General features: G+C 49.0%; 1 protein-coding gene across 15 annotated transcripts in view; it reads right to left on the bottom strand.

Moving 5' to 3' along the window:
- AGAP1 (ArfGAP with GTPase domain, ankyrin repeat and PH domain 1) overlaps positions 1-15588 on the bottom strand; it is a 639539-nt gene that overhangs the window by 366736 nt on the left and 257215 nt on the right. The window lies entirely within an intron of this gene.

The following is a 15588-nucleotide window of genomic DNA, read 5'->3' as shown; positions in this document are numbered from 1 at the left end:
TCTGCCCAGGAGTGTCAGTCTTTGAGATATCATCTCTCTCTAAACACGACTGCATAAAGTCATAGCTTTGGTCACGAGGAAGAAGCAATAATTGGGCAGAGACTGATGGTGTGGGCCAGACCCACAGCCTGCAGAGCCTCCGCGCTTGGCCTGGTGCTCACTGGTACATACCAGAGGCCTGTGCCCGACCTGCCTCCCAATTCAAGGCTGCAGACGCTAACGTGAGGTGCCTGGGCAGTCACTCAAGCCAGAGAAACTCTTGGTGCATTCTGTGAAAAGAGAATGATGGGCTAAATAGTAAGTCCTTTGATTATACTCCATAAAGAAGCAGCAGGCCAGGCCACGGTGACTCACACCTGTAATCCCAGCACTTTGGGAGGCCAAGGCGGGCAGGTCACCTGAAGTGAGGAGTTTGAGACCAGCCTGGCCAACATGTGAGCCAAGATCGTGGCAATGCACTCCAGCCTGGGTGAAAGAGCGAAATTCCATCTAAAAAAACATAGCCAGCATGTTGGCATGCACATGTAATCCAAGCTACTTGAGAGGCTGAGGCATGAGAATCGCTTGATCCCAGGAGATGGAGGTTGCAGTGAGTCGAGATCACACCACTGCACTCCAGCCTGGGCTGCAGGACCAGACTCCATCAAAAAAAAAAAAAAAAAAAAAAAAAAAAAAAAATCTTTGTATCTTTGGCCAACTTTTCTTTGATTCTTCTGTAAAGTTACATGCAGGGCAAAAATCACAGAATATATAACGAGAGAATGTAGAATTCTTTAACCACAGAATATAAAAGTTGATCTTTATAATTTTGTTCTCCTCCTCATTCCAGTAAATGAATCTTTTTTTTACTTCTGCACTCGTGCTGCTGATCCAGTAACTTCACAGCTTTATGGAGTGTATCTTATCACAGGTCTAAATGGTCTCTTAAACCAGTGTGTTAGTTTTATTGTGTCTGTATTCTCCATGGTGACAGCAAAAAGAAAAAATAGGTGCGTGAAAAGAATCCTTAGACGCGCGTTCGGTGCCCCCTAGTGGTAGTTTACTAAATTACAACAGTACTTGAATGCATGCAATATACTTCATGGGCCCCGTGGTCGGTCTAGCTCAGACCTTGGCAGAGATTCAACGTCCTGTTAACATATTCTGCTGCATGCAGAAACTGCCGTGTGAAGGAGTTTTTATTAGTTAGCTTATAAAAATTAATCTATGTGCTGATTATCCTACTGCATTTAACCCAAGAACCCACAGTGTTAAAATGGCTTAAATTTTATTAAAAATGTAATTTAAAAGAGCATTTTGGCTCTCTACAGAGTTTTTAAGTGTAAACGATGGCTTCTAAGTACAACATTCATAAAACAAGAATAAAACCATGCAGCCAAAAGACACAGACCTAATTTCTAGCACCTGCCTTGCTACTAAACACTCTCTCTGACAAGATCAGTCCTGTCCGCCTGTGACGGGAAGGGTGGCGCTAGATGGGGTCTCAGTCTTTCCAGTCCTGAAATTCTACACATCTATAGTTCAGGACAGAAACACCAGCGCTACCTTGGATTTTTAATGATGAAATCTTGGTGCAGGCATGGGAGTATTTCCCAGTACCCATATGACTGTGTTGGAGTTCAGTATTTTTTCTTACAGTTTACACACAGAGTTAACTGAGGGAATTTTCTGAAACGCCAGAACTCACAGACCATACTGTGGCTGCACTTGGAATACAGCTGGCTGGGGACGGGTCACAGCCCCTCCTGCGGAACATGTATGAGGCAAAGTGCCACCGAACATTTAGGAGGCAAGTGACTGCTCAGCCCAGGGAGAAGGAACCGTGGTGCGGTCCCCCCTTTGGCTGCGCTCACAGCACCAGGACTGACCACGCAGCAGCAAGCTGGATGATCCCCCAAATGAACACTGTGTAGCTCTTCATTAGACTGGACTGCTGCTGATTATGTCTGACTAAAAAGTACAGGCACATGTTCCCACTGGAGGGGCCAGGCCCGTGGGGGCAGTGTGAGACTAACACCCATGGGGAAAGCAAAGCAGCTGCCACTGGCATGCCCAGATGCCTCCATCCCACGGGCGCTCCCAGGTACCTCTCTCCATCCCATGGGTGTTTCCAGGGATGGAGTATCCCATCCCACAGATACTCCCAGGTACCCCCATCCCATGGAGGCTCCCAGATGCTCCCATCCCATGGACACTCCCAGGTGCCCCCATGCCACAGGTGCTCCCAGGTGCCCCCATCCCACGGGTGCTCCCAGGTACCCCCATGCCACGGGTGCTCCCAGGTGCCCCCATCCCACGGGTGCTCCCAGGTGCTCCCATGCCACGGGTGCTCCCAGGTACCCCCATCCCACGGGTGCTCCCAGGTGCCCCCATCCCACGGGTGCTCCCAGGTGCCCCCATCCCACCGGTGCTCCCAGGTGCCCCCATCCCACAGGTGCTCCCAGGTACCCCCATCCCACAGGTGCTCTCAGGTGCCCCCATCCCACAGGTGCTCCCAGGTGCCCACATCCTACAGGTGCTCCCAGGTGCCCCCATCCCATAGGTGCTCCCAGGTGCCCTCATCCCATGGATGCTTCCAGGTACCCTCATCCTACAGGTGCTCCAAGGTGCCCCAAATCCCACGGGCATTCCCAGGTGCCCCATCCCATGGGTGCCCCCACGTGCCCCCATCTGGTGTGGGAACATGCAGGCAGGCAAGCCGACCCAGGATGCTGCAGAGATGAAGAGGCATGCTTGGGTTTTAATTCTTTCACTGTTGTGGCAGTGACCTGTCAGTGACTGACTTCTGAAATCCTGATATTTCACACATGGATTAAAAAAGACTTTTATATCAGCAAAGCAGGGGATGAGCTTTAGATTTTAGATGCCTGGGAAACACCAGCCTACATGACCAAGGTCCCCAGTCCAGATGGACAATGAGGAGAAGCAGAAAAGGAATACACATGGGGAACAGGGAGGGAGCGGGAGGGAGCTGAAGCAACCATGGCAGGCCATCGCTCTTCCCTGAACTCAGTTTCTGAGTGTAAAAATGGAGGGTAGAGAGGGGTTCTCAAGCCGCTCAGAGCACCAGCAACGTAGAGCTAAGTGGGGGCCATGCTCAAGGGACTGGGAGTTCTGCTTTCTCTTTGCCCCCCTTGAAGTATACTTCAGATATTTGTCTCTAAGGTACCCACGTGCCAATAAGAGCGCCTATCAACCAGTCGGAAGAGCTTACGTAAGCACGGCACCTCCGCCGTGAAGTTTACCACCTCAGCCTCCTGAGTAGCTGGGATTACAGGTGCCCACCGCCATGCCCAGCTAATTTTTTTTGTATTTTTAGTAGAGATGGGGTTTCTTCTAAACCCCATTTCTACCTGCTTCAGCCTCCCAAAGTGCTGGGATTACAGGCATGAGCCACTGCACCTGGCCTATTTTTCTTTTAGAAAAACAAATTTGAAGTCCACTCTTCACAGCTGACTTTTGCTGCCATCAGGGAAGACTGATGAGGCTGTCGGTGCATCACTCCGCTCGTCACAACGCTTCCAGCGGCTCCGCATTCAATACGGAAACTAACCCGATTGCAGAGTTCAGCCTCTATGGATGCCCCCAATCTGCTTGGAGCCTGAACTCCTCACATGCTCTTGGAGCCAGGGCCTGGCAGGCTCATCCTGCAAGGACCATGCAAAAAATATCAAAGTCCAGGCCGGGCGTGGTGGCTCAAGCCTGTAATCCCAGCACTTTGGGAGGCAGAGGCGGGTGGATCATGAGGTCAAGAGATCGAGACCATCCCGGTCAACATGGTGAAACCCCGTCTCTACTAAAAATACAAAAAATTAGCTGGGCATGGTGGCGTGTGCCTGTAATCCCAGCTACTCAGGAGGCTGAGGCAGGAGAATTGCCTGAACCCAGGAGGCAGAGGTTGCGGTGAGCCGAGATCGCGCCATTGCACTCCAGCCTGGGTAACAAGAGCGAAACTCTGTCTCAAAAAAAAAAAAAAAAATCAAAGTCCATGAGACAAAGCCACGCCTTCCCAGGTTAAAGAACTTCACAACTTTTTCACGCTGACAACCTAGTGGTGCATGGGTAGCTCCTGAGTGAACTTTACACAGAAAAAAGGACCATATGGCTATGTCCATATTCTCTAAGGAAAAAAAATATATTACAAAAGACTTCGACGTAACGGGAAAACATCAGCTACAGACTGTAACGACTTCTGATTATCCTGGTTAAGTAATAGTCTCTTATTCTTTTGATCAGAGATTCCATGGAGGGTTAACTAGGTCAAAAAGTACATCACTACTTAATCATTTTAAAAACATTAGAAAGAGCAGAATGCCGTGGCATTATGAACAGATTATGAACAAAAATAAAAGCCATTTCTATGCATTAATGATACATCAAGCTAATTCAAGCTGGCTAAAGTCATTAGAGAGAAGCCCTGGGGCAAAACACAGCTATGGGGCCGCAGCGCAGAAAAGTATTAAAACAACCATTTTCTATGTCATTGATAAAATTAATTCTATGAGCAAAAGAGATGAGTCTTAACATGAAAATCAAAATAGAGAACGTTTGCTAATAGTGTGTTTAATGATCTAATGTCGGCAGCGTGAGAGTTAATTCAGGCATTTCTCTGCACACGTATGAGCATCTGTGCACTGTGAACAAGCAAGAGAAGCACAGCAGGAAAAATCCCAGACTTAGGGTAAGAAATTGCCGGAAGAGACCACAGCCTCCATTAACACAGTATTCTCCAACACTACTCCAGAAACATTTACTCATTGTCTCTGATTGTTTATAGTATTATCAGCCTTAAGATTTTAAGATATCTTTTTCCTGCTATTTCTGAAAGAATAAAAATTCCTTTCCTTATAGGTTCCTTCGATGTCATTCTCTCCTGTTTGATACCTGACTCCACATTGGTAAGGCCAGCAGGTGCAGTCTGTGGAATATGGAGCACAATGATAAGGAAGACATTCCCTCCCCCACCTTCACATTTTCCTATCGAATGGCTGGTGTCAAGCAAAATCTAACCAACAGACTGAGAGAGAATCCTTTAAAAGTCGGGCTGCTGGGAGTGATGGCTAACACATTCCCATCACTTTGGACGGCTGACATGGGACGATCACTTGAGACCAGGAGCTGGAGACTAGATTGGGCAATAAATTGAGACCCGCCCCCCGATCCCTATGAAAATTTTTGAAAAATGAGCTGGGCATGATGGCATGCACCTGTACTGCTAGCTACTCAGGAGGCTGAGGCGGGAGGACGGCTTGAGCCCAAGACTCTGAAACTGCAGTGAGCTAAAATCGCGCCACGGCACTCCAGCCTGGGTGACAGTGAGACCATCTCTCAATTAAGAAATCATAATGAAAAGAAGGGGAAACTCCAAAAAAGAAATGAGCTGATTTCATGTTTATAAAATGAAATCAGGAGATAATAATATTCAAAAACACTTGGACGATTTAAGGATAATCACCTCAAGCCCATTCTTAAGTTAATGCTAAAAAACGTTTAGTGCAGCTTTGTAACGAATTCTCTCTTACACGTTTGTATTTATTTATTTTATTATTATTATTTTTTGAGACGAAGTCTCACTTCATCGCCCAGACTAGGGTACAGTGGCGCAATCTCGGCTCATTGTGACCTCCACTCCCTGGGTTCAAGCTTGGCTAATTTTGGTATTTCTAGTAGAGACAGGGATTTTGGCTTTTTGGCCAGACTGGTCTGAAACTTCTGACCTCAAGTGATTCACTCACTTTGGCCTCCCAAAGCGCTGAGATCACAGCTGTGGGCCTGCATGCCTAGCCCACCTTATATATTTGTGTTTATTCAGTGCATCTGGAAGGTTTTTGTCTCAGCTGATGTGCCAGAGACTTTGCTGATCAGTGAAATATGTGCTTTTAGAGCTTCACAAGGGTAAGAATTTTTCAACCCAAGCTAATTTTTTTAACTAACTCAAAAGCATTTTTCATTTTGTTGGATTTTTTTTTTTTTTTTTTTTAGACGGAGTTTCGCGTTTGTTACCCAGGCTGGAGTGCAATGGCGTGATCTCGGCTCACCGCAACCTCTGCCTCCTGGGTTCAGGCAATTTTCCTGCCTCAGCCTCCTGAGTAGCTGGGATTACAGGCACACACCACCATGCCCAGCTAATTTTTTGTGTATTTTTTAGTAGAGACGGGGTTTCACCATGTTAACCAGGATGGTCTCGATCTCCTGACCTCGTGATCCACCCGTCTCGGCCTCCCAAAGTGCTGGGTTTGTTGGATTTTTTAAACCTCTGAATGTACGTTTTACTATACAAAAAAAAGCTTTATTTTAGTTTTAAAATTAAATCACTATTTCATTTTATAATTTAACTCTGCTACAGAAAAAGCTTCTTTGGTTAAGAAGTGAATCTGAAAATGCGTACGAAGAAAGGAGTTGGCAATACCATGTTTCATAAAAACGATCACTATCAAACATTTACGTATTCTCCCATCCAAACATAAACCAGGGATATACAAACCCACAAAGGCGTCTCCCTCACATGCACGCCTCACCAACGGGCTGAATCACAAGTCTCCCTACATTCAACTGCAGGTCGGTACCTCTCCCATCCGATGGGAGACGAGAAGCCCTGGGACAACCTGCAGCTCCTCACATGCGCCAGATGGCGGCCAATGACATCAACGACCCTAGGGCTAATGACACCAGAACCAGCAACAAAACTGCCTTATAGGGCCCGTGCCATGGCTCACGCCTGTAATCCCGGCACTTTGGGAGGCTGAGGCAGTCGGGTCGATTTGAGCTCAGGAGTCTAAGACTAGCCTGGGCAACATGGCAAAACCCTATCTCCACTAAAAATACAAAAACTAGCTGGGTGTGGTGGCGCATGCCTATAATCCCAGCTGCATGGGAGGCTGAGGCAGTCGGGTCGATTTGAGCTCAGGAGTCTAAGACTAGCCTGGGCAACATGGCAAAACCCTATCTCCACTAAAAATACAAAAACTAGCTGGGTGTGGTGGCGCATGCCTGTAATCCCAGCTGCATGGGAGGCTGAGGTGGGAGGATGGCTTGAACCCAGAAGGCAGAGGTTGCAGTGAATGGAGACAGCGTCACTGCACTGCACCTTGTGTGACAGAGCGAGACGCTGTCTCAAAACAAAACAAAACCCGCACGCCTTACGGGACTTGGTCATTTAACTGGAAGACTAAGCAGAAACGTGAAGACTGCTTTCTGCTGAGCCCCTACCCCCATGTGCACGGCTACCACATACGTGCTACCAGAGCCTCATATAGGTTCACCTTTTCCACGCCATCTTTGTTCTTAGGAAATGCTAAAATACGAAACCCCTTAATGAAGTGTGATTTACGCAGCTGAACCTCTTTCATGCTGTCCTAACACACATCAACCACCCTTCTCTCCCAGGAAGTCTTAGAAATACGACTTTCAATGTGTCAAGGGGGTAGGGGTGCAGAGAGAGGGACAGTGATGGGTACAGGTGCACAGTCGAGACCGAGGTAGAAACCGGACCTGCTGGCCTGGCCTGGCCGCCGCCAGCTGCTCCATGTGCATCTGGGAAGGAAGCACTTCCTTCCCATGTCATCCCAGGTGCAAACTAGGCCTGATGAGATCCACTATCCTGCTTCACAAGCCATGACATCCTCACATAATTATCGGTCATTACAAGTGATTAAAAAAATGGACAATGACTCAATTCACCTTTTCAACATACATTAGGTGTCTAATGTACACATATACATGGCTTGCTTTCAAATGTAAAAAAATCTTATTGTTTAAAGTATTACTTGGCTAACACACGCGCACGCACTAGTTCCAATCTAATATCTAATGAAGGAAAAAAAGAAAAAACAGCAACAAAAAACGGGCCACCTCGACAATGAAAAGCTGGTTTCAGGAAACAATGGAACGGACCTAATTGATGTATCTTGTAACAGCACAAAGACTGTGGTGTCAGCAAAACAGAATGGTCCAAGAGGATGCAGGAACCAGGAGAAAAGGCCCAGGCGAGTGCTTACATTTACTGACGCGTGAGTGCGTGCAACAGGTCACAAAGCAGGCTCGTTACACAGCTACCCTTGTTGTGGACACTCCCGCAATCAGCACCTGGCAGCTGCAGACTTTAATGTGAGATGGGGTTCTTTGTACATCAGGTTTTTTTTTTTTTTTTTCTGAGATGGAGTCTCACTCTGTTGCCCAGGCTGGAGAGCCGTGGCGCCATCTTGGCTCACTGCAACTGCCACCTCCAGGGTTCAAGCAGTTCTCCTGCCTCAGCCTCCTGGAAAGCTGAGATTTACAGGCGTGTGCCAGCACGCCTGGCTAATTTAGGTATTTTTAGTAGAGACAGGGTTTCATCATATTGGTCAGGCTGGTCTCGAACTCCTGACCTCGTGATTTGCCTGCCTCAGCCTCCCAAAGTGCTGGGATTTCAGGTGTGAGCCACCGCGCCCATCAGTACACCAGGAATTCAATCTCTGGAAGCAAAGGATCAAGAGCACAGTCTGACTTCCCACACAACCTTGGTAAAGTTACCCAACCTCTGCCAGCTCATGCTCTCAGCATGGGTTAGGTATGCCCAGGTAAGCCATTACCAGGAAGGGACAAATGGAATGGCTTCTGGAAATGTGCTTTCCAGAATGTTAACTGCAACGCAAACATAAAAAGCCAGCGGCAGTGATGTCACAGGGCTGATGTAGATCTGCCTAGACCAGAACCTGCTCTGCCAGATCAATACCCGTCAGCCAGGACGACGTTCACAGCATGTCATAAGAGGAAGCCCTAAGAAGCCACGAGGCCGTGGCCGCGCTAGCGCCTGGCACACAGAGCCCTTCCAGCACCCCTGCCTGGCTTTCCCATACCCCTAGAACCCACTGTCCCTCCCTACACAAATAACGCAGGTCTGCTCTAGGACAAGTATCTCCTACGCGAGATCACCACACGCCCTGGAGACCGTTCAGCAGAGAGATGATCATTTGCAATTTACCTCTTTGACACGGACCTCGACCTGGTCTAACAACTCCCATCAGAGTCAAAGCTCTGCATGTAGCTTTTCCTACAAGCTTAAGAAGCTGTTGAAGTTTCGGTGGGGAGCATGCCTAGCCCAGTACATATCATATATACAATGTGATGCCCTGAATTGGGATTTAGCAATTGACTAGGATATTCAGAAAATGCGTGCAAGAGTATTAAATTCTATATACCAGCAATCCCGACCTTTTTGGCACCAAGGACTGGTTTCACAGAAAACAGTTTTTCCAGGAACCAGGAGTTGGGGGACAGGTGGGAGATGGGGATGGTTTCAGGATAAAACTGTTCCTCATCAGATCGGTAGGCATTAGATTCTCACAGGGAGTGCATGACCTAGATCCCATAAGCGCGCAGTTCACAACAGGGCTGGCGCTCCTAGGAGAACCCAATGCTGGCTGATCTCACAGGAGGGGGAGCTCAGGTGGTCTTTCTCCCTCACATGCCAGCCGCCCACCTCCTGCTGTACGGCCTGACCGGGACCCCTGCTGTATACAAAACACGCTGGGATGCAAATAAAGAATCCATACATAAAACAACACTGCCTACAACTCAGACACATCTTTATCAGCTCATTCTAGGAGACGGGGAGTGAAGGGAGGAGGCATAAAACTGCTTGGAGAAAAAGGAAGGAAAACAGTTCTTCATCCCGCCATCAGGTTGCACTCCTGATCCCCTATGAAGGGGAAACCCTTCCTTCTTTAGCTACCAGGGGCCTTTAAAATCCCACACGCCGTGCAGCTACCACAAAGATAACACAATTTAACAATCATATGCTATGCCCAATAAAAGTTAGGGTGCACTGTCTCCAAATGTCAAAACAAACAACAGAAACCTGACCCTGTCTCCCGCTGAGGTTGAACAGATGCCAGGACACAGGCCCCTGTGTTCCTCTAGGGCACTGCCACCCGCAGATCAAGCTACCAGCATGCTACTTGGAAGACGAGAAACTCAAATGCATTTGAAGACAGACTAAATGTACACTCTCCAAAACCCAGCTGCAGGGAACTATAGTGCTGAATACAAATCTCCCAGAATAGGGAGGCCAAGCCCACTCTTCCTCCCAAGATCCATGTGCAATGCTCAAAGTGGGCCTGTCGCTACCTACACAGGGCTTGCTACCACACTGAACACGACATGGCCTTCTGGGAGGGGGATTTATTTTTGTCACTAAGTGATAACTATTTTAGGTGACTTTTCAGCATGTAGGCTGAAAAATCCTGTCACCAACCCCACACCCTTCCTGACCTTCCAGAGACCTGACTGCAGTGTCATGCCAGACACGCACTGTCTGTCCGAGAGAGCTGCTGCCACACAGAAAGCTGATTCTTCATACGAAGTGGGAGAAATGACTCTTTAAAAAAGAACCGTAGGCTGGGCATAGTGGGTCATGCCTGTAATCCCAGCACTTTGGAAGGCCAAAGCTGGAGGATCGCTTGAGGCCAGGATTTCAAACCAGCCTAGCCAACATGGCGAAAACCCAGCTCTACTAAATATACAAAACAGTAGCTGGGCATGGTGGTGCACGCTGGTAATCCTAGGTACGCAGGAGGCAGAGGTAGGGGAACTGCTTGAATCTGAGGTGGAGGTTACAGTGAGCCTACACTGTGCCACGGCACTCCAACCTGGGTGACAGAGACCCTGCCTCAAAAAGGAAGGGGGAAGGGGAGGAGGAGGAGGACGGAAGGGAGGAAGAAAGGGAGGGAGGGAAGGAAGGGGAAAGGATTGCAGTAGCAGAGATCTCATTAGATTCTCACAAGGAGCGCATGACCTCAAAAACGTCTACAAGGAAAGAACTTCATTTTTTGTTCTCCTTCGTCCAGGCCCTAGGAGAACAAATGAACAGGGACTTTCAAAACATTTAGTGCCAAACAGAGAAATCACCATTTTAACTTTAAAAATAGAAAAACCTGCATACAGGTCATTTCCCAAATGCTGCAAGAAGCAGACAGAGCTACACAGAGTCTGGCAGGCGCAGCGCTGCTGGCTGTGGGGTGATCCAGGAACAAGGTTCTGTGCAGCCCCTGCAGACCCCAGGTGTCAAGCCCACACGTCCAGCCCACCCAGCCCCCAGCGTCCCCCTCCCCCAGGGCTCTGCTGAGAATGCAAACAGATGGGTAACCACAGCCACAGTCCGGTTCAGCCGCCCAGGTCAAGCAGAAACCATCCTGTGGAGCCGGCTCACCCTGCCCACAAGCCACCCAAACTCGCCTGCGAGCAGAAACAAGGACGCTCCCAGCTGCCGGGAGAGACACCCAGAAAGCAACCTGGGCTGCCACACTTCTTCTGCACCCCTGTACAAGACACAAGGTCATGTTTCTGGGTGAATGTCTGATGTTTACCTTCTTCAGTGGACCTTAACGTCAGGGAGGAAGGGACCCTTCCATGTCCCCCAATCAGACGCACAGTGGGTGGGAAGCTGGTGCTCAGATGAGCGAGTGAGCGGATGGAGGAACCCGCCTGCTGGCCTGCTTCCGAATACCTAAAGACACTTGCCAGTAGCAAACGGTGAAGTCCCTGGCCTTTTAAACAAACCTTGGTACAGAGCCGATCAGAAGCGTGGACCCTGCAGGGGGAGGAGAAGCACCTAGACTGCTTTAAAATTTTATTTACAAGCCAAACATTATGTAGAAATTACACGCTTTTCCGTTATGTTCTCTTTCTACCACATAGAGGTATAAAAAGCAAATAAATGCTGGGCATGGGTGGCTCACGCCTGTAATCTCAGCACTTTGGGAGGCTGAGGTGGATGGATCACCTGAAGTCAGGAGTTCCAGAACAGCCTGACCAACATGGTGAAATCCCGTCTCTATTAAAAATAAAAAAATTAGCTGGGCATGGTGGCACGTGCCTGTAATCCCAGCTACTCGGAAGGCTGAGGCATGAGAATTGCTTGACCCGGGAGGCGGAGGTTGCAGTGAGCGAGATCACACCACTGTACTCCAGTCTGGGCTACAGACTGAGACTCCATCTCAAAAAAAAAGAGTAAATAAACAAAGAAGTCCTGGGGCAAAAAAGAAGCCAAAGAGCCAGGCAGGGGCCCCGCTGGCTGGGCGCATCCCCCTCGAGGCCCTCCCCAGACCTGTGGGCAAGGCCCATGTGTTCTTGAGGCCCCAGGGACCTGATTTGCTTCCATTTTAATGACAAAATGTTCCTGGGCTGTGGTTTAGTGAGATGGGGGATCCAGTCCAGGCTGTGTGCCTTTGGGTCAAGCCATGTAACTTCTCTGAGCCTCCATTTCTTCCGCTTTATATAAACCTTACAACCTTTAACTGTCCTTGAGGAATTTCACTTCGTTACGGTGAAGGGTTGCTAGGCACTGAATAAAGCTCCTACTCAGCAGCTGCTTTCATCACTAACAATGAGTGTTTGTGATTTAAGTGAAAATATATATGCAAATAAGAAACCAAATACGCAGATTAACCCTGATGTTATTTTTAAAATGTATCTTCATATGAAAATATTTTAAGGACAAAAAAAAAATTGCAATAGCCACAAGTTGCGGCATCACAGGTTATTTCCCTTTTGAGAGTCCATAAAATGCAAATATCTTTTTTTTTTTTTTTTTTTGAGACAGAGTCTTCCTCTGTCACTGAGGCTGAAGGGCAGTGGTGCGATCTTGGCTCACTGCAACCTCTGCTCACTGCAATTGCTCCGGTTCGAGGGATTCTCCTGCCTCAGCCTCCTGAGTAGCTCAGATTACAAGCACCCGCCACCACAACCCAGCTAATTTTTTTGTAATTTTAGTAGAGATGAGGTTTTGCCATGTTGGCCAGGCTGGTCTTGATCTCCCGACCTCAGGTGATCCACCTGCCTCGGCCTCTCAAAGTGCTGGGATTACGGGCGTGAATCACCATGCCTGGCCAAAATCCAAATACTTAATTCGAATGTATTATTTCTAAAATATGTAACTGTAATGGAAATCTCCCATGCCTGCGAAAACAGACACTCAACACAGCATCACCTGATGAGGTGTGACATGAGTGGTCACAGCAATGGAAATGCTTTATCTATTTCAAAATAACAATAGTTAGAAGTCAGTCCTTATTCCCCCCCTTGCCAACCTCCCAACTTGAAGAAAATGAAACACTTCCAACACAGAAGTGGCTGCCTGTCCTCTGCCCTGAACGTGCTTGGTGTGGTATGGAACTCAACCCAAAGTCTTACACTGAAATCCTGACCCCCGGAGGATAAGAGGCAGGGCCTCTGCCAGGTGACTGGGTCACAAGGGTGGAGACCTGTGGTGGGTTAAGTGCCCTTACTATGAGAAGGGACAGGCGAGAGCTTATGTCCTCTGTTTACTACTCAAGCACACAGCCCACCAGGAGGATGGCCTTAGGCAGATACCACACGGCTGACCTGACGCCAGCACCTGACGCTGGGCTTCCCCTCCTCCGTAACTGGGAAAAGTAAAAGTCTGCTGTAGAAGCCACTGGGTCTTGTGATAGCAGCCAGAATGGACGAAGACAGGCTGCTTGGCAGGAAGGCACCTGACGTCATCCTGACACCCTCCAGTATTAATTCGTAACATTTTCCTAAGAAGCATTCATCAATTTATGGAAAACTCATGTACGTTAACATGATAAATAGAAAAGTAAAGGAGTTGGCCAGGCGTGGTGGCTCATGCCTGTATTCCCAGCACTTTGGGAGGCCGAGGTAGGCGGATCACGAGGTCAGGAGATGGAGACCATCCTGGCCAGCATGGTGAAACCTGTCTCTACTACAAACACAAAAAGTTAGCCAGGTGTGGTGGTGTGCACCTGCAGTCCTAGCTACTTAGGAGGCTGAGGCAGGGAATCACCTGAACCTGGGAGGTGGAGGTTGCAGTGAGTGGAGATTGCACCACTGCACTCCAGCCTGGGTGACAGAGCGAGACTCTGGTGGAGACTAAGCTTACCCAGACAACTGAGCTCCAATCCAGCATCAGGGACCAGCAAGCTCTTTGAACAGGGCCAGAGAGTAAATATTGCAGGCTTCTTCACAGGCTGCAAAGACCCTCACCTCTGCTGTAACAGCTGGAGTGCGGCCCAAACCCGGTGCAGTCCATCCACACAAAGCGTGGCTCTGCATCACAAAAAGTCTATTTGCAGCTGGGCCCGGTGGCTCGTGCCTATAATCCCAGCACTTTGGGAGGCCAGAGGGGCAGACGGCCTGAGCTCAGGAGTTTGAGACCAACTTGGGCAACATGGTGGAAATCTCATCTCCACTAAAATACAAAAAATCAGCCAAGTATGGTGGTATGTGCCTGTAATCCCAGCTACTGGGGAGGCTGAAGCACACGAAGTGCCTGAATCTGGGAGGCAGAGGTTGCAGTGAGCTTCGATCATGCCATTGCACTACAGGCTGGCCAACAGAGCGAGACTGTCTCAAAAAAAAGAAGAAAAGAAAAGAAAAAGAGGAAGAAGAAAAAAGAAAGAAGGAAGAGGAAGGAAGGAAAGAAGGAAGGAAGGAGGGAGGGAGGGAGGGAGGGGAAGGAGAAGAAGAAGCAGTCGCCGTCTGTTTATGAAAACAGGCAGCTGGTCTCATGCATGCGCCCAGGGGCCCTAGTCCAGGGGCCCTTCGTCGACGATGCTTTACTTCCACATTCACAGGGGCCTGGCCGACACTGACCTTGCTCTGCCAGGGTGCACCTCTCACAAGAGCTCCGAGGGGCTCCCTGCACAGTTCCTCCACGTCTCACTAACGTTCACCCACACGGCTTGAGATGAGGTTTGCTCCCCACAGGATGTTCTCCTGACAGAAGTGGCACGAGGAGGCCGGGGATAAATGTGAGTGGAGGGAAGAAGGGGCTGGGCTGTGGGACCCCAGCGACTCTGCACTGCTTGTCAAGGGAACCCTGCGCTCCTTCAGCACCAGCACTGGAAAAGGCGAGAAGAAACCTAAGCCGTGAAGGAGTAACTAGGACCGATGTGCTGAAAAACGGGTGAGTAACTAAGAGGCAGAGCCGCGCGGGAAGAGACGGCAGGCTTAGGAAGGAACCCAACTGCCTCAGGAAAGAAAACCCAGTGTGAGAGCCGATGTCATCTTTGAAAGCTAGTTCAACAGTGAACGTACAGAATCCCTACAATTTCATCTGAAGGCTAATTCAAACATTTAAAAGGAAACCACAGGTTGCCCATTTGGAGGAAGTCCCAGGGACAGTCCTGCGGTCACTGCTTTCACAGCTTGTCTTCAGGGTCGGAGCACAGCGCGTCCTCTATCACCTCTGAGCGGCTCAGCACCCTCCCAGGCACAGCTGCCCTGCTCTGCTCCTGACAACACCCGCGGCACCAGAGAGGGGTCAGGTGCTCTGCCCCCATGGATTTAAACCAGACGGGGAGAGGCCCCTACAAGTGATTCCCACCAGCAATGGGACCCTCTGCTGAAACCACGCTTCTTCCAAGCTTCCAAGGAGAAAAGACTGGATTTAGAAATCTCAGTCCTAGTTGACCCCGGCCCTTCCTATCCCAGGGTGACACTACCTCTCCGCCGGCTGCAGGCATTTCCCCAGGTCCTGCTCTCAGAGCCAGCGTGTGGCACTACAATCACCCACAGTCTATGTCACCACTTACAGAAACTCTCACACTGCCAGGAGAATTTTCTCTG

This window comes from Callithrix jacchus, chromosome 6, assembly GCF_049354715.1.
Source record: "Callithrix jacchus isolate 240 chromosome 6, calJac240_pri, whole genome shotgun sequence".
Lineage (NCBI taxonomy): Eukaryota > Metazoa > Chordata > Mammalia > Primates > Cebidae > Callithrix > Callithrix jacchus.
This window is presented reverse-complemented; position numbering and strand designations above follow the sequence as displayed.